At 38.6% G+C, this 18,816-nt stretch overlaps 1 protein-coding gene across 1 annotated transcript in view; it reads left to right on the top strand.

Annotated features, from left to right (window-relative positions):
* ENOX1 (ecto-NOX disulfide-thiol exchanger 1) overlaps window positions 1–18,816 on the top strand; it is a 286,775-nt gene that overhangs the window by 60,475 nt on the left and 207,484 nt on the right. The gene's annotated exons all lie outside the window — the stretch shown is intronic.

Raw genomic sequence — 18,816 nt, 5'->3', positions numbered from 1 at the left:
TTTTTTTTTTAATTTTAAATTATCGACATAAAATATTATATTAGCTGACATAAAATAAAAAAATAATTAGCTAACATAAAATATTATATTAATTTCAGGTTATTATTTTTATTATGAAGTAGTTTAAACTTGCAGAAAATAATAAACCTTATGTACCCACCCGCATATTTTAGTGTTGATAACACCATATTTGCTTTAAATCTGTTTTTTAAATTTAAAAAAATCTCACTATCTTTCCTATTCATCCATTCCCAGATATATGTGTGTGTGTATATATATATATATATATACACACACACATATATATACACATATATCTAAAAAACTAATGTAAGACTATGTCTATATATAAAGAGACTATTATTCTTAACTTTACATAGATGAGATCATACTAAATTTATACCTTTGCAACTTGTTTTTTCTCAGCATTTTTTTTTTCAGAGTTATCTGTTAATATTTGGACATGTGGTGCATTCTTAGTGGTTAAATGCTGCGTAGCTTCCACACGTGAAGTAGATCTACCTTCTCATTGTGCAACGTCTATCAGGCTTTAGTCTCTCTGCCCCCGGCTCCACATTCACAGCAGATACACGTGATTACCGTGCGCTACGGCTGCATCCCGCTCGCCACAGAATAGGCCCTTAGTAAATATTTATTCTATAAATTAAACCACGAGACCTTTTATTTCCTTCTCGTCCACACAATTTTCTATTTTGTTTTCTTGTTGCTGTTTGACGCGCCCCTGTCCCTTCCTAATGATTTGTCCTGTGAGCAGTTTCTAATGTGATTTTAACAGATCCATCTCCATCGAGTATCTTTGTGTCTAAGCTCTAAGGAAGGACAAAAAAAAAAAAAAAAAAATAGAGCAAAGACAAACAAGAGAGAATGGAAGAAAGAAGAGAGGATAACTTCTAACCCTTAGCCTCTGAGATTCGGTTGGCGTCCATGAGTTAAGGACAATGCTCATGATTTCAAGATCTGTCTCAAGTTCAATGTTTGTTTAGTGTCTGGTGCCTTCAAAATGTGGAAGCTATCAAAAATCCTCAAGTGAATCTACATTTGTAGTTCTCAGGAGATTTTCGGGTTGTTTTGTGAGTGTTTTTTTGCCTAGCAAGTACCAAATAAATATCTGTCGAATGACTGAATACATAAACAAAGTCATAAATATTTGTAGAGATTCCGTGGTCATTTGACTCGGAGGTATTTTAGTGTTCCTAGCGACCAGCTGTCATCTATTAGAACATTTAACTTCAACACCTAGACCTCTTGTGATTGAAAACAGGTCTAAAAACAAATGAAGGATAAGAGTTAACTGAGAGCATCAATTCCCAAGAGTTATGAAAATTAAAGTCTTCGGTTAGAGTTCCCAGATTATTTAGGATTTTTTTTTTTAAGTGTCCATCTCCTTAAAGTTTTAAGAGCTGTATATCTTAGAGTTTAGATTAATCTCAAATTCTGTTCTGTTTTGTTATACTAAGAGATGAAAGTGTTTCTTGGTCAATTATATTTTCGTCTGTGGGCTGAGCCACTTGACACCACTAAAAGATGCAACTTTGAAAAATTTAAGAGAAAAAGCAGTTATTTCTAGAACTGACAGAGCCTTTCCTGAGTTTAATTCTCACTCTTTTAAATTTTTTATTCCCTTTAAGATACTGGGAATTATTAGGCTGTAAATGATCTTACCACTTGCCAAATGTAATTTTCTATATGAGAAGATGAATCAGTATTGAGAATTTCCTTTGCTCTCCCTTGCAAGCAGTGCTCTGGTCTTTTCTGAAAGTCAAGTTCGTAGGGATTTTTCCCCTCTTTAATCTTTTGTTGTATCTAAGGGAGTTCTACTCATCTAAGATTCGTGCCAAGTTTAGCTTCAGTGGACTTTTGTGACTGTGCGTCAGTCCTCAGATAATTGGGTTTCTGTCCAAAATTCTTGCATGCAGTACCTATAGCTGCTCTATTGGATGTCACCACACTACTTAGGGGTTTCTGTATGTGTAGAATCAGCAGAGAAATGCTTTTCAATCTTAGTCACATATGTTTTTAATAGAATTTGTTCTGGTCGTACTAATATTCCCAGTATGAGCTTATTAGTACTATTTTCCACCAGTAAATATATGATTTTTAGCAGTGTCCGTCATAACGATAGATCCACAGCTGACCTTGGCTTCTCATCTGACATATTTGTTAATGTGCGCGATGGAATTTCAACAAATTACACACTCTTTATTTCTGGCGGATTTTACTTTAGAAAATCGAATAGCTGTTTTATCCATCTGTCTGCCTCCAAGTCGCTGCATCGGGACTGTGTCAGGTCATGACAGGTTGGCGGCCGTCCTTGCCTTCCTCTCCTTCCTTCTGCAGGCCCAGGCTCTCAGGAGCAGGAGGGGAGCCAAGGAGATCAGGCTGCAATGGAAAATGGGGAAACGTGTCCAGTCATAGGCCTACCGTCATCCTTCTACAATTTCTATTCCATTTTATTAAATTAGATTGACTGGGGTGACATTGGTTAATAAAATGACATAGATTTTAAACATACAATTCAGTGATCCATCATCTATCTATTGCATTGCGTGTTCATTACCCAAAGTCAAATCTCCTTGTGTCACCTTATATTTGATCCCTTTTACCCTTATCTACTTTCCCCCTTCCCCCTTTCCCTCTGGTAACCACTCAACTGTTGTCTGTGTCTGTGAGTTTTTATTTGTCTGTCTTCTTCGTTCGTTGCATTCGGGTTTATATCCCACGTATGAGTAAAATCATAAGGTTTTCTACTTTTTCTGTCTGACTTATTTCGTTTAGCATGATTATCTCAAGATCACATCCATGTTGTCACAAATGGCAGTATTTCACCTCTTCTTATGGCTGAGTGAATTCCATTGTATATATGCACTGCATCTCTTTTATGCAGTCATCTATCGAAGGATGCATTGGTTGTTTCCATGTCTTGGCCACTGTGAATAATGCTGCAACAGATATCCAAAATATGCAAAGAACTCAGACACTTCAACAGCAAAACAAACCATCCAATTAAAAAATAGGTAGAGGACCTGAACAGACACTTCTCCCTAGAAGACATACAGATAGCCAACAGACATATGAAAAGATGCTCAAGTAAGCTATTAGGGGAATGCAAATCAAAACCACAATGAGCTCCCACCTCACACCTGTTAGAATGGCTGTCATCAACAGGACAAGTAATCACAAGTGCTGGAGAGGATGTGGGGAAAAAGGAACCCTCATACGCTGCTGGTGCAGCCACTGTGGAAAACAGTATGGAGGTTCCTCAAAAAACTAAGAATTAATCTACCATGTGACCCAGCAATCCCTCTTCTGGGTATCTACCCCACAAATTTGAAAACATCTATCCATAAAGGTACATGTACCCCTGTTCCATTTATTTTGTATCAGAGTCCATAGAATTTTAAAAGAAAGAGGGGGGATGAGAGGGGGGAAGGAAGGAGAAGAGAAAGGAAAGGAGAGAAGGGGAGAGAGAAGGAGAGAGAGAAACAGAGAAAGAAAGATCAAGCCAATTACGGAATTGTGGTTTAGCAGAGATATGACTGGTCATGATGTTGGATTATAAATTTTTCAAATATAGTTTGAGAAAATAACTGTTAAAATTTGAAATGGAAGGGAGAAGAGTGAGAAGCTAAGTGTAGTTTTTAATTCAGATTAGAGGGTCAGAGAATTCATTTTGAGTAAATTGAAACCTGAATCTGGATTCTTTAATGCAGGTATAGCTGTGCAAAATTTAAAAATAAGCAATGCATCATTCCAGAGAGTGTCGAAGGTAAAATTATGTTAACAGATCTAGGCAGAAAACAAACCTCCTAAGTGTTAGGAACTTAGAAAAATTGTAAATTTCAGTGTGCTCATAATACTTGAGACATAGACATAAGTAATTAAAGACAAAAAGATCTCAAGGATGCTTGTGAAGAAGGCAAAATTAATATAGCAAAGCCTCCCTAATTTAGGTACACTAAAGAGAGCCCCTTGTTGGAATTATGTGGTGATTAATCTCAAGGACAGTTATACACTCTCGAGTAAATACAGTAGTACAATCTTGTGGCTAATAAAAAACCTCGGCAAAACAATAACAAAAACCTCTATACTGCTTCATGAATCTCTAACATCTCCCTAAAAATTTTACTCTGTAACAATCCACAATGAGCCGAATTACAAAAGTTCGGCCATTTATCCTCTTAAGCAACTTGGCATTAATTAGAAAACGGTAGATTCATCTAAGGTCAGCGGTAAACTATTTCAATATAAGTCTCCAAACATACCTTTTTGACAAGTTCGTTACTATTTATATTGAAGGGATGTTTTAAGATTACAGGTGTATGTATTGGTGGTAAAACCCAGAAAGGTGATTTCCAAATAACTGAGTATTTTCATCTACATATAGCATTTTATTAGGGTTCCCCTCAAACGGGAGGAATAATAAGTCATTCAAGTGCAGGGCGCCTGACTCATAGGTTGTGTCTCCACCCAAGAAAGAGGTCGCAGAGGGCGGACTTCCCAGCCCCCCAGCCTGAAAGGTAAGTGGGAGGAAAAGATAAGGGCTGAGCTGTGTTTGCCCTATTATCCTAGAGTTTGCTTTGCAGCTAGTGTTTCTTTATTTTTATCTTTAGCTTATATCGATAGCTCAGTGTGTGTGTGTGTGTGTGTGTGTGTGTGTGTGTGTGTGTGTGTGTGTGTGTGTGTGTGTGTGTGTTGGAGGCAAGGGGAGTTCCTTTTTAAAGAGACAGAAAGGAAGGGCATTTTTTTATAGGAAGGCATTTTTCTAAATTCTTTTTAAATTCCGAAAATAAGAACATTTGAATAAATACTGTTAGCGAAAGTTTTCCAGATATAATGTTTGAGAATGTTTCCATTCCTTTGAAATTTTTCACTAACAGGGAGGACTGCTATTCACTGAACGATGCCATCACTGTTAGAAATTCCTTCCTAAATTTTAGCAGAGAACGTATAACACCCAAATAAAGATGAGTTAAGGGAATGGAATGTACTTTTCTTTTACTTTAAAAGAATTCTTTATTATTTTAACATCCTTAGTAAAAAAAATCCACTAATCATATTTTCTTCGAATTATCAAGAGAATATATATTTGACAACCCAAAGAACAGCAGTCACAATAGGATGAAACAATTTTCAGCATTCTCGAGCTCGGTTTTCTTATCAGAAATGTCACTAAATCGAAAGAAAGCAAAAGATATCACATTAAGAAATTCCTCTTGCATTTAAAATACCTATTTATAAGAACAGTAATCCTTATAAGCGCTGTAGAACATTTAATTTGTAAAATTATTTGTTTTTATTTTTACTTATGCATGTCTCAGCAAAGTGAGACATAATCCACATAATTTTTACTTATTCACTTCTCAGCAAAGTGAGACATAATCCACATAATTTCTGCTACTTTTTTTCCTCTGAGAATTCCTGTCATTTGTAGAAATATGCTGTTGCTTTATCTATTGATTGACAGTGCTAAAATTATATTTTTAAAATGAATATTGAAAAAAAAGGTGTCAGGATATAAATAGTGTTAACCTCTCCTTACGCTGCACTTAGAATTCTTTTTTTCTAAAATTACTTTACCAGCTTCATTTCGCTTAGGTCGTAGAGGGCTCGCCTAGAACTTAGCCCAAGTAGGCCGTGATTTAAATTTCCACTAAACAAATAAGAAAATTAATTAAAGGTGACCTACAACGGTGAATTTCCAAAAATCCCATAACTTCCGTGGGCTAAGTACCAGATGGGAAGGGTATTGGAGACATAATACTCCACGTTCTGGTTTTATGGTTCCTCTCCAAGGCCTCACTCTATTTATTGCTGTGACATCTGGCAGGCTGTCTTTCCTGGGCTGCGCGTGCTCCTTGCCATGTGTTAGCATTTTCCTGGAATGAAAGTCAGGGAAATACCATTTCTAAAAATATGCCTTATGGATTTTAAAAAATATAATATTTCCTCTCTACTAGATGGTTTACTTAGGGGTCCTAATAAGTGACATCCATACACAGAAGAAAAAAAATCACAGTGGATCTGATTTTATCTGTGCAAAAAATATAACAACTGCTTTGACAAAGTGCAAACATTGTCGTCCTCTGTTTTGAAGACATTTTCTTTTTGTGGGTTTGTGGCCACAGGCACGCCATGCTCACTAAAAATAGGAGCTGTCATTTACTCAGTTCTTATACCAGGAACTGTTCTTTATATATAGTAGCAACTACATCTCCCTAACGATACTGCGTAGTAGGTGTTGTTTATCATTTACGTTTTATAAATAAGGACATTAAGACATAGATTGCTTATTAAAAAACTCAAGTTCACATACCTAGTGAATATGAAGTTGGGACTGCTTTCTTTTTGTCTTTTGACTTTTTTTTAATTGTGAAAGACTCGTTTTCAAGAATTTTTTTTTCTATTGCAAGGTTTTAATTCGAAAATGTTTAACCATAGAGGAAAGTAGAAAGAAATTCGCAGTGAGTACCGTATACCCACCACTATGCATCATTCCATCCCTCTGTTTATACATGAATCCATTTTATTTTTGGACAGACTTCAAGGTAAACTGTAGACATTATTACAATTTCCCCTGAATACTTTGGCATATGTATCATTGCTAGAATTCAAAGTTTATGATTTTTAAGTCAAAATTTTAAGGTAAAATTTATGTTTTCACATAAAATACGCATATGTTAGTGGACATATCCATGAGTTCCAACAAATTTATATACCGGTGCCTACCAAATTCTGTTGTCACCCCAGAAAGATCTCCTACACCTTCACCAAGCAGGTATCCCCCAGAGTAAATCAAGTCAAGTCCTAGAACGTCACATAAACACTTCATACTCTTTGGTGTCAGGTTTCTGTCACATCGTGTATGTTTTTGAGATGAGCCTCTTCTTGAGTTTGTCGGTAGTTCGTTCCTATTTCTCGCTGAGTGACATTCTATCATATGAATTTATCACTTTTTGTTTATTCATTTTCTGTCCGTGGACACCTGCGCTCTTTCCAGGCTACGAGTATTGTAAATGAAGTCGGTGTGAACGTTCTTGAACAAGTCTTTTTGTGAACATAGACCTTCATTTCTACTAGGTCAGTATTTAAGAGTGGAGTCTTCGTCACAGGTAGCCGTATATTATGTTAAGTTTTAGAGGAAACGGCCAGATCCTTGTCGCAAGCGGTTGTACCAGTTGACATCCCCGTCGACAACAAGTGATCATTTCGGCTGTCTCTTGTCCTCAGCAGCACTTGGTGCTGTCGATCTTCTTAAGTTTAGCCATCTGGTGGTTTGTGGTCATATTTCATCGACATCCGATAGACATTTTCCTTGCTGACTAATATGTTGAATCTTCATGTGCTTACTGGCCATGCATGTACCTTCATTTGTAAAGTATCCATTAAATCTTTTGCCCATCCTTACATTTATTTTTGTATTTTTATTATTGAGGTATTTTATGTGTGTGTGTGTGTGTGTGTGTATTTCTATATAGGATATTTAATTCCTGTGTGTGTGTGTGTGTGTGTGTATGTATGTATTTCTATATAGGATATTTAATTCTTCTAGCACTATTTGTTGAAAAGACTTGCCTTTTCCTATGGGAAGGCCTTCGTGCCGTTCTCAGATAGCAGATGACCGTCTGTAAGTGTGGTCTATGCCTGAGCCCTCTCTTCTCTCCCATTGGTTTTGTTGTTCTTCATGCTAGTGCCTCGTTCTGTTGATTGCTGGAGCTCTAGAGTAAGTCTTCCTTGTTTTTCTCTTATAAGATCAGTTTAGATGTCCTAGTTCTTCTAACGTTTTGTGTAGATTTTAGAATTAGCTTTCCAGTTGCTAAAAACACTCAGCTTGGTGGGACTGTGATTGGAATTCACACGTTAGCAATATCGAGCCTTCCAATCCATAAACATATACTCTTTCTCCACTGTTGTAGCTTTTCTTTAAGATCTTCCAGTGATATTCTGTAGTTTTTAGTGTAAAATTCCCGCGTGACTCTTGTTTCATTTATTGCTAAGAATTTGATGTATTTTTAATATTCTCTGTGCTTGACATCATTAGTCATTAGGAAAATGCAAATCCAAACCACGAGGCACCACTTCACACCCACCTGGGTTGCTATACTAAAAAAGGCAGGCGATAATCGTAAGTGTTGGCAAAGTGTGGAGAAGTTGACCTCCTGCATTCGGGCGGGAATGTAAAATTGCTGAAGCCACTTTGAAAAATAGCTCGATGTTTCCTCAAAATATGATTGTATAGTTGTCATCATACCCTGCAGTTCCACTCCCAGGTATAGACCTCAGAGAACCAGAAATATATGTCCACTCAGAAAACTTGTGTCCTAATGTCTGTAGCAATATTATTCCCCGTAGCCAAAACTATAGACAAGCCAAATATCCAGCAACCAACGAATGGATAAAGAAAATGTGGTAGATACATGCAATGGGATATTATTCGGCCAAAAAAAAAAAATATAATACTCATGCATACTCCAATGAGGATAAACTTTGAAATATTATGCTCAGTGAAAGAAACCAGACACAAAAGACCAAGCCAAGTATGGTATAATCCTACTCACACGAAATGTCCAGAACAGGCAATTTCTCCAATCTCTTTCTCCCATTCCACATCCAATCACTTAAGTACTATGCATTAATCTTCTAAAATATCTATCAGATTGAATCTGTCTTCCGGATTTCCATAGCTGCTGTTTTATTGCAGCCTCTTAATATTCCATGTGGGTATCACAGTGTTCTTCCTAACGCGGATCCTGACTTCGGGCCTTAGCCACCTTCCATCCATCCCTTCCTTCATCTCAGAGTAAAGTTTCTAAAAATAGAATTATGTCGCTTTTCTGCATTAAATAATTTAATGGCCTTCTCTTACAGGGTTGATTTTCAAGCTTCCCCCCCCCCCCGTTATCTTAAATGAATAGAAATCTGTTGTCAAAGAAAAGTCAAATACTGGAGTTGAGCAAATACGCCAATTTCAGGGCATTTGCATGTAGGAAGGACGTAAGGCTAGTACTGATTTATACTTGGATGTGTCAGTCATATTTAGCTCTCTCTATATATCTATATATATACATATATATATAAAACAATTGTTTCTACATCTGCCCATTTGTTTGTATATATAGATATATAGATATTTAGCTCTCTCTATATATCTCTATATATACATAGATATATATATTCGTTTGTATATATACACAAACGAATGGGCAGATGTAGAAACAATTGTATCTGTACGCATATGCCTGCGTATTTCCTAGCTCTTTCTTCTGAGAGAGGCTAGGGGCAGTGATACCCCAGTAACAACTAGTATATTAGTGCTCAGATCTTGGCTTCTAAGTATCATTCTCCAGTAAAAGGAACTAGTGATCCTTGGAGAAATAGCTAGTTCTAGGGCTGGAACAGTGAAAGTACAATGTAAGCCTGGAGTATCTGGTGTACCCGACAGCAATAAAGTACTCAAAAAGCAAAAGGAGGAGCATGTAAAGGGATGTAAGGGCCAACCAAAAAAGCTCCCGATGGCCAAAGCCGGGAGAGTTCGAGCAACGAAATTGATAACATGATATCGGATTACAACCCAAAGTATAAAATAAACATACAGGAACTCATCCTACTATAAATAAATGGTTGAACAGATAAATACATGGAATAAAAGGGAAAAATCTTTCTTGTAGAATGATCCCAAATAACATAGGTAGCTCTAGCTCCACCCAGGAAGCGAAGCTCACCCTCACCCTTCAATGTGGGAGGGACTTGATCTCCAAATGAAAGAGAATGGAAAGGGAGAAAGCAGTAACTTTACGGTGGGGGAGCCTGCTAAACGCCATGGTAACCAAGCGATCAAGGTCAGCTTCGCAAGTGATACGTCTCTTTGACCCCATTTGCTTCCTGATGTGCCATGATGAAAAATGCACCTCGCTCCTGTGCTGCTATTCCTCCCCAAACCCACAGCCCTCGTCTCCTCATGAGGAACGCGTCAGACAAAGCCAGGGTGAGGGACAGTCTATGAAATGCCTGGCTAAGAACCCTCAAGACTGTCAAGGTCATGAGTAACAAGGAAAGACTGAGGGACTATCACACATCAAAAGAGACCAAAGAGGCGTGATGACTACACACCATGGCATGTCTTGGATCGGGTTCTGGAACAGAGAAAACACGTCAGTGGAAAAACTGGTGAAATATGAATGAAGTCTGGAATTTAGTTAATTAATAACGAGGTACCAATGTTGGTTTCCCAGTTGTGACAAGTGTGACATGGCAATGTCAGCTGTTAATATAAGGGGGAACTGGATGAGGAGTTTGAGAATTCTCTGTATTATCTTTGCAACTTCTCTGGAAGTCTTTTTTCCAAAAGAAAAAATGTTATTTAAAAAATTAAGACGGCCCAATGTAAAACATATTGGCAAAGTCGCTGTGGTTGAAACAGAGCTGCAGGACCCAGCGTCCTGACGGCCTGGCCTCCCCTCACTCCCTCCGAGTCCGTTCCCTCCTCTCCTAGGACCTCGGGGTTCTCTGGCGTGTGCTTTGCAAACCGCTGCCCTGTAGCACTGAGTCCAAACTCCTCTACACATCTTCTGGGGACCTTCATATTTTCGCCCTTGCCTAGCTTCCATCTTCATTGTGTGTTGACCTGTTGCCCGCTGTGTTTGTTTCCTTCATATATTCCGAAGGCAGTTTCTCCTCTCTAGGCAGACGATGACCTTCCTGTTGATTGTGCATGTGCTGTTCTGTTAGCTTGGGAGACTTTTCTCGAGCTTGTTCAGCTTCGAGAACTCACCATTTCACACCCTCTTTATGTGGTCCTAGAATTCGGCTCAAGAGTCTCCTTCTCTCTGAAGTCTCTAAGGAGAAGGGACGAGCTCCAGAAGCATTTCTACAATAACATGTGGACCCTCCCAGTTGTCTATATGCGTCTCTGTGTGCTTGCATCTTACCTCCAATAATTGACAAGCTCCTGAAGGAGATGACTTTCATCTCTCTATGCCAAATGTCAAGCATAGCACCTAGCACAGAGTAGATATTCAGTAGATGTTGAATAGATGGATGGATGGATGGGTAGATGGGTGGATGAGTGGATGGGTGGGTGGATGGGTAAATGGTGGATGGGTGGATGGGGGGTGGGTGGGTGGATGAGTAGATGAATAGTAGCAAGTTTATTTAAACCAAGTTATTTCCATTTTGGAGCATTTATATTTATTTGAAATTAGTTGCTATAAAACATTCCACATTTTAATAAGCAAGATTATCCCAGTTTGCTAGCTTAAAAAGAAAAGCATTGGCTTTTCAGGAGTAAGTAATAGTCTTAATTCAACCAGTATGTATATATAAAATATTGAAGGTGGTTGGGTTTTATTCCTTTCAATAACAAAAATTCTATATGATGTGTACGTTACAGTAAATGAGATATGTCCTGGAATGTTGCCTTTTCACTCTGCTTGCATTTGAAGGAGTTGTCAGTGAAGCTATCCACACACATTTGTCTTCATTAGCCATTCCAAGGTGATGCAGGTGGCCTGGCTCTTCTCAGGCACTTTAATTTGCCAATTATTGTACCCACGGCTAAGAACAGATAGTGATTAGTTTCACATTTCGCTCACTGGGCAGCTTAATGTTCTTGTCATCTTACATTGAGTTTTAAATATGCAAAGCACAAAGAATGTCAGGCATGTTTCTCAGACTTGGGGTGTGTATATCATATCTCATAACTTGAGTTGCTTCTGGGTACAGCAATTAAGGGGCCTGATTGATTAATAGCAGAACAAGATAACATGGCAAATGTACATCAAAGAAGGTAAATTAGGGTGTATAGACATACATACATGCATGCATAGGTGTGTGTGTGTGTATAAAGGCTTATATATATAAAGACAGATGTACATATATACACACGTGTGTGTGTGTGTATAAAGACTTAGATATATCTTCTTTCACAGAGGCACCATTGGCTAGCTTATGGAATCTGAGGGCTAGTTGATGGCTTAGATTATTACCATTTAAGGAAAGAAAGAGAATAGTGGGGTCTTTTTTTTTTTTTTTTTTTACAAAATAGCATTCGGCCTTAATAATCGCCTTCTTTCAATATCCTCAGGCTACGGAGGTTATCCAGAGCTCAGAATTAGATGCATCATTTTTTAACAAAATGAATATTCACTCCCTTTATTTTGGACAGTTTTGTACCGGCTATGAACTAATTTAAATTTCTTTTAAAAATTGCCATAGGAAGGTAGAAAAGTTCCCTTTGGAAAAATCCAAAACCACTGACAGTTTCGCCTTCTGTTCTTTGGCGTAATTGCCTGCGAGTGAAGTTGACTCATTTGTGGAGACTTAACCGAGTGCCATTATTAGCAGAAAAGATTATTTAACATTATAAGAAGGCATGGGGAAATGTAAGGCACACAGCATCCCAAACATAAACTTTATTTGCTACCCTCTTGAAGAATTTGTTTGCATATAATGTTGTTCACACCACTGATAACAGAAAATGTATTTAATAACTCCTCAGAATTAATATGCTGTAGTATGCATGGCTGCCTAATTTAATTTATCTCTGATTAAGCCTATTATGTTTGAGATCATTTACAGAAGAGATTTTTTTTTTTTGCCAGCTGTAAGCTTATTTGAATTGTAATACGAGTTAATAATGTGTGAAATAACCAGGGATGCCTTCTTCTAAATGTTAACTCTGCCCACTGACTTCCTGAGATGATGCACACTCAGATCACTCATTGGCATTTACTTAGTATCTTGCACAAAGGCCAGATAGTGAAATAGTATGAAAATTAACTAGTTTAGGAGGCAAAGACTAATGGAGCAGTGGTGCTTTACTCTTGAAATGCAGAGAAAAGGCCATTGTATTATGCATGTAATGGAAAAAAAATTAATGAGTAATAATTACATAACGTGACATATGAGGTAACATATAACCTTTGCCTGATTTTTGTTCTAAGTATATTCCTTCAGCACTAAAGAATCGTTTGATCAGATAGAGTGGGACCTTCAGGGTTTGGCAGTGATGTCTGCACACCTGCCTGATGCTTGGGTGATTGGATCTCTTCAGTGGGCCCAGTTCAAGAGAGGGAAGGGCCTCGTGCACGTGCTCTCCAGGGGCTTGTTCTCCAGCTTATGGGCCAGGCTTGTCTTTATGCCTGCCTGCCCTTCCTTCCTTCCTTCCTTCCTTCCTTCCTTCCTTCCTTCCTTCCTTCCTTCCTTCCTTCCTTCTTTCCTTTTTTTCTTTCCTTCCTTCCTTCTTTTCTTTGTTTCTTTTTTTATTTCTTTCTTTGCCATGTACTATGCTAGATACTTTTGTCCTGTTCATTTGTTGCTTTTAGGTTTATATCCCACATATAAGTGATATCATGTGATTTTCAACTTTTTCTCTCTGGCTTATTTCGCTTAACATGATTATCTCAAGGTCCATCCACATTGTTGCAAATGACAGTATTTCATCTCTTCTTATGGCTGAGTCATATTCCATTGTATATATGTGCCACAGCTTCTTTATCCAATCATCTATCATAGGACACTTCGGTTGCTTCCATGTCCTGGCCACCGTGAATAATGCTGCTGTGTACATCGGTGTGCAAATATCTTTTCGGATAGGGGTTTTTAATTCTTTGGGGGAAAATACCCAGTAGAGGGATTGTTTATGCTTCTTTGGAACCAAATGTTTCATCTGTCTGTCTGACTCTTCTTTTCACTGTCATGAGTGGTTATTGCCAAAAAAGTTATTGGTCGAATCACGCCCCCTTTCTCAGCAGTGGCCTTGTATAGAACTATATGCATATAGAACTATATGCCTTGTATAGAACTATACAAGGGCTCAGAATACAAACTTTATTATTTGTATATCTATTTAAATTTGGTAATCTAATTGCTTCTTATCCACCCCAACACCGCCTCTCTCCCTGCTTGAAATGCCTTTTCTGACCCTCTCATAGAAATTCTACCCCATGCTCAAGACCTTCTGGAAATTCTGCCTGCTCTGTGCGGATTTCCCACCCGTGTCAGGCCATGCCGTTTCCTCCTTGAGCTCCTTAGGCGGTCATTTGCTTGGCCGTTTGGTCACTTTTCATGTATTCAACAGCGAGCTCCCTTGAGGTAGATGCCTTGAGTTTTAAATCTTTGGGTCCCCACAGTGCCTAATACAGTCTCGTATTGTATGTAGATGGTGATGTATGTGGTCAGTAGATGGTGATGATTGATAATCAGAATGAAAATATGACAAGGGAGAAACTCATGTATCATGAGCCCTAGGTAGATGCATTTAAAATCAGTTTGTGGGTTCTCATCTATTTTACATGTGAAGTGGAAACTCACATGTAATATTTTAAATGTCTGAGATCATAAAGTGGATTTCTCCTTGCTTTGAATGGCTCTTGCTAGACCTACACTAGTTTAAATCTCAGAATGAATATAGAGTTTCTTAGCCCTGGCTTCCATTAGAATTGGCTGGGGAATTTCAAACACATATGCTGATGACTGGAACTCACCTTCAGACCAATTATATCAGAGAATAGTATCATTTTTAAAAAGTTAACCACATGATCCTAGAAGAAGCCAGAATTGAGGACCACTGGTGTAAAGGGAACTTACATGTCGTTAAGTTCATTCATCCATCTGGTGTTTGATTGCTTTCTATAGCCGTTTGGCAATGAAGGAAGAATACTTCTAACAGGATTGAAATTATAGGTTTTTGATGCAGGCATCCGTCACCACATCCACTCCTTCTCTCAAGCTACCAATCAAGGTGACCCACTGTCTCAGTTTGTCGGGGACTGTCCTGGTATCTGCATGGAAAGTCCTATGTGGTGGGAAACCCTTCAGTATTGGCAAACCAGGACAGCTGGTCACCCTACTACCAACATACTCACTTTTTGGGTACTATAGAGTGTATTTTGATAAATTTTCTTTGGCGAAGAAGAAAAATTATTTGGGGTAGGGTTTACAATATTTAATGGAAAGACAAATAATTAGAACAAACCTTTAAAACCTTAGCAGCCTTGAGAGCGAAGAGACATAGCAAAAAAAAAAAAAAAAAAAGAAAAGAAAAAAAAATTACAAGTTCTGGTAGAATCCCTGCAATTAAGATGAAGGAGGGAACTTTATTGCCTGTAATTAATTAAAGAACATCAAAATATTCATTCGCTTTTATCTCTGCTATGTAGATAAATTAAGAATGATTTTGTAATATGAAAAGGCATTAAGTGAAATTCTCAAATTTGTAAATATAATGAACTGAACTATAAGCTCCTTGAGGATGGCTATTTTTACAATTAGGCAAGAAAGACATATTCAAGGCTACGTGAAAAGTTACTGGCGGAGCATCTGGCTCCGGGATCTTTCTTTGGTAGGTTCTTTGGCCTCTTTCCTATGATACATTCTTTTATTCCCGGTGACATTTAGCACAATCCTTTCCTTTCAGATAAAAGTGAATGTTGGTAGATGGATAGAAAAAGTGAAAGTATTTTAATAATGAACATTTTTAGCTAATTTATAATTGTAGCATTAAAAATTAGTCATCGTGAATGCCCATTTGAGTTTTATTTTGCTATCATGGTATAGTCCTACAGCTTAAGGATTAATTTATCTCAGTGATTTATCACACCGATCACTGAGCAGCCAGTCTAATTACCACATGGTTGATTCATTTCTTTTGCTGATTGCCAAAACTGTCAGATGTGTCCCAGTCATCTGACCATCTTTGGAACCAAATCAGACCCACTGAATTGGCAGCAATTCAGCCAATGCTTTGGTCATCGGCTGCCCAAGATGTCGATGGTACCACACAGATGAGATGCTGAGCTCCTTCGAAACGTCTAGTGTCATTAAAATTGTGGTAGATTTTCCTCCCACTCTAAAAGTTCTATGCTGCTATGAGAGAAAGCATCGATGAATAAAACCTCTGATATATTATGTTTTCTCTCTTTTTCTCCTAACCAAAACATTTAGCTGAAGTAAAACTCAGAGAAACGTATTGTAGAATGGGAAATCGCAGATCAACTCATTCATCCATCCCAAAATATGTTAATAAATAGCACCTGGGGGAAAAGTGGGAAGCATCTGTAGGTAGGTGCGTTTGTATACGTCAGGTAAAACAAAACTAAACTGGTACCTTTAATGCAGGAGGGGAAGGGCATGAGACGTACGCATATTCCAAAATTATCTAGCCACAGAACACTTTACGGTGACATCTGGAGGGACTTTATCCAACCTTCTAATTTTGTAGTTGAACAAACTGTGTCTCGAAAAGGTTCAAAAACTGATATAGATTCAAGTACTTAATTTTTTTTTCAGGCTCTCTTTCCCCCCTGACTCTGTATTGCTTTCTCTAATCGACTCTAAGAACTTCCCTCATCCCTCCTGATTGCTTCTCACTGGCCAGCTCACCAGTGCTATGATTCCAAGAAACGAAGGCAAAAAGCATTTACTTAGAAAAGATGCGCTTTTAGAGTGGAAGGTTTCAGCATCTTATGTTTTGATTGTAATAGCTTTTATGAATTGGGCATCTACAATATGCCCGGTGCGTATTATATGATTTAATCTTAACAGCCCGAAAAATAGATAATGTTATGTCCATTTTCCTGTTGGAGAAATGATTAGCAACTTGAAGTTCATACATTCAGTAAACGGAAGAATTGGGATTTAAAACAAGGTCAGTCTGACTAGAAAGTTTTTTTTTTTGTCTTTTCCAGCTCAAAGATAGGATTGCCACTGCATCGAAGTGACAGCACAGTTCATTTTTTGAAGTTATTGGCCCACTCTTAAGTATGGCACAGGATAGAGAGAATTACGTAATTTAAGGTGACAAATTTATAAGAAATATACTCAGGAGAATAAAAATATATCCAAGTAATATATTAAAAGGATAACCAGCAAGCTGACTAAAATTTGTTTGGGGGATGAGGCGAAGCATACATACATATTCACGTTAGTGTACACACATATGCATGCATTCTAAGCCACAGTATACCTTTCAGGGTAGCAAAAGGGTAAGTACATAATTAGAAGGTAATCTGGGCATATGCGGATAGTTTTTTTGCTGGATAATGGTGCTTTTTGTATGAATTTTGGGTAAATGTCAAGTGAATGACTGAGTGGAGTGTCACAGTTAGTATTCAGTGATGTAATTTACTTGATGGCCAAGCGAGTGATCACTGTTTAGAGTTATCTTAAAGTCAGATGATTTTCTGCAATCTCTTATTTAATGAACTGGCATAGCTTTTCTTAAAATCTTTATTTGGGCCAATTCTCTTACTATTCTGTTTTTAAATGCTTTTCTTGATGTTTGTTTCTTCCCCCCCTCCCCCTCCCTCCTTGCATCCCTCCCTCTCTCCCTTCCTTCCTGCGTATAGCAAAATCGATGTGGCATCTGCCTCAGAGTGATTTTTTGGTCCCAATTTCTTGAGCTGACATAGCAGTGAGATGCTATAAAGATACATTAATAGAGGAGTTAACTTGCTTTGCCTGATGCCCCCTAGAAAATAACAGAAAATTAAAACGATTCTGTTCAACAGCCTCCCTGAAAGAAGTTGTGATGTAGTTAGCAGTCGATTTGGGCGAATACCTAAAGTTCTCTGGATAAACAACCTAGACTATAAAGTACACAATAAGTACATAATAATTTCGAAGTCAAAATTTGAAGACTGCGAACTGCAGCAAGGAATTAAAGACTCTAGAGATAAATGGAGGCAAGAAGGAAGAAACGGAGGAGGAGACGATACTCAACAGGAGATGCCAGCAGTGCTTGGAGGGAGGAGGACACTGTGATGGGGGGCGGGGAGCAGCTGCGTTGTACCGGGACACGCTGGGAGGTGGGGAGCAGCTGCGGTGTACCGGGACACGCTGGGAGGCTCGGCAGGGGTGCGAGGGTGAGACTAGGAAAGCGGGGCCCGGTTGAAAGTAGCTGCAGAGTAGTTAGCAGTGGTTAGTGGCACGTGATCCATGTGGCCGATCCTGTTCCTTTCCCTGCCTTAGAGGCCTCTACCAGTCCTCCCCGCTGCTGGAAGCGTGGGGGTCGTCCTAGGATGCACTGAGTCAGAGATGCTCCGGGCTCAGGGCAACTCGGCCCACGGGGGAGAGGTACCACACAGCAGAGCGAGCGGGCAAGACCCTCCTGGGCCGTCCCACGATATAGCTCCCAGAGCACCTGTAGCCAGGGACAGCTGCAGCCAGGGACTAGCTCTTCAGGCAGGAGTTCGAAGGATTCTTGTCTAAAGAAACTGAATAGCCCAAAGAAATGACCTGACTCGCGTTCGGAATCCCCATCGAAAGGGCTGCATGTCTCACCCGGTTACCTCCCAGGGTATAAGCACGCCCTGCCCCTACCCAGGGTTTCCGGTCAGTCTGACGGTGACTCGCTGTCCCTAAGTATAAGGGAATTATATATCGTCTTTATGTATGTGTGTGTGTGTGTGTGTGTGTGTGTGTGTACACGTGTACCCACACACATTTAAGATAGTCATATATATAAATATATTCTATAATTTTATGTATTAAATGTTAAATATGAATGGTGAGAGGGTCACCGGATATTTGAGTATAGCCCGCCCCCCAACATAGAAGATAGACTGAAATACAGAGATTAAAATAGAGAGAGAGAGAAAGGACTAGGGGATCAGAAAAAAATATATAGATAATTCAGGAAACAAAAGAAAAGCTTTTAAAAACCTAGAATAGCTTTAGACAGATGAGAGACATGAAATAAAAAGGGCATTCTATTAAAAAAAAAGAATAATCAGAAAATGAGAACGCGATCTTAGAAATCAAACATAGTAAAAAATTTCATTCGGAGGCGTAGATCAAGCC

This window comes from Pteropus alecto, unplaced genomic scaffold (assembly GCF_000325575.1).
Source record: "Pteropus alecto unplaced genomic scaffold, ASM32557v1 scaffold35, whole genome shotgun sequence".
NCBI classification, from domain to species: domain Eukaryota; kingdom Metazoa; phylum Chordata; class Mammalia; order Chiroptera; family Pteropodidae; genus Pteropus; species Pteropus alecto.
The sequence above is the reverse complement of the archived record's forward strand: the minus strand, read 5'-3'. Positions and strand labels throughout refer to the sequence as shown.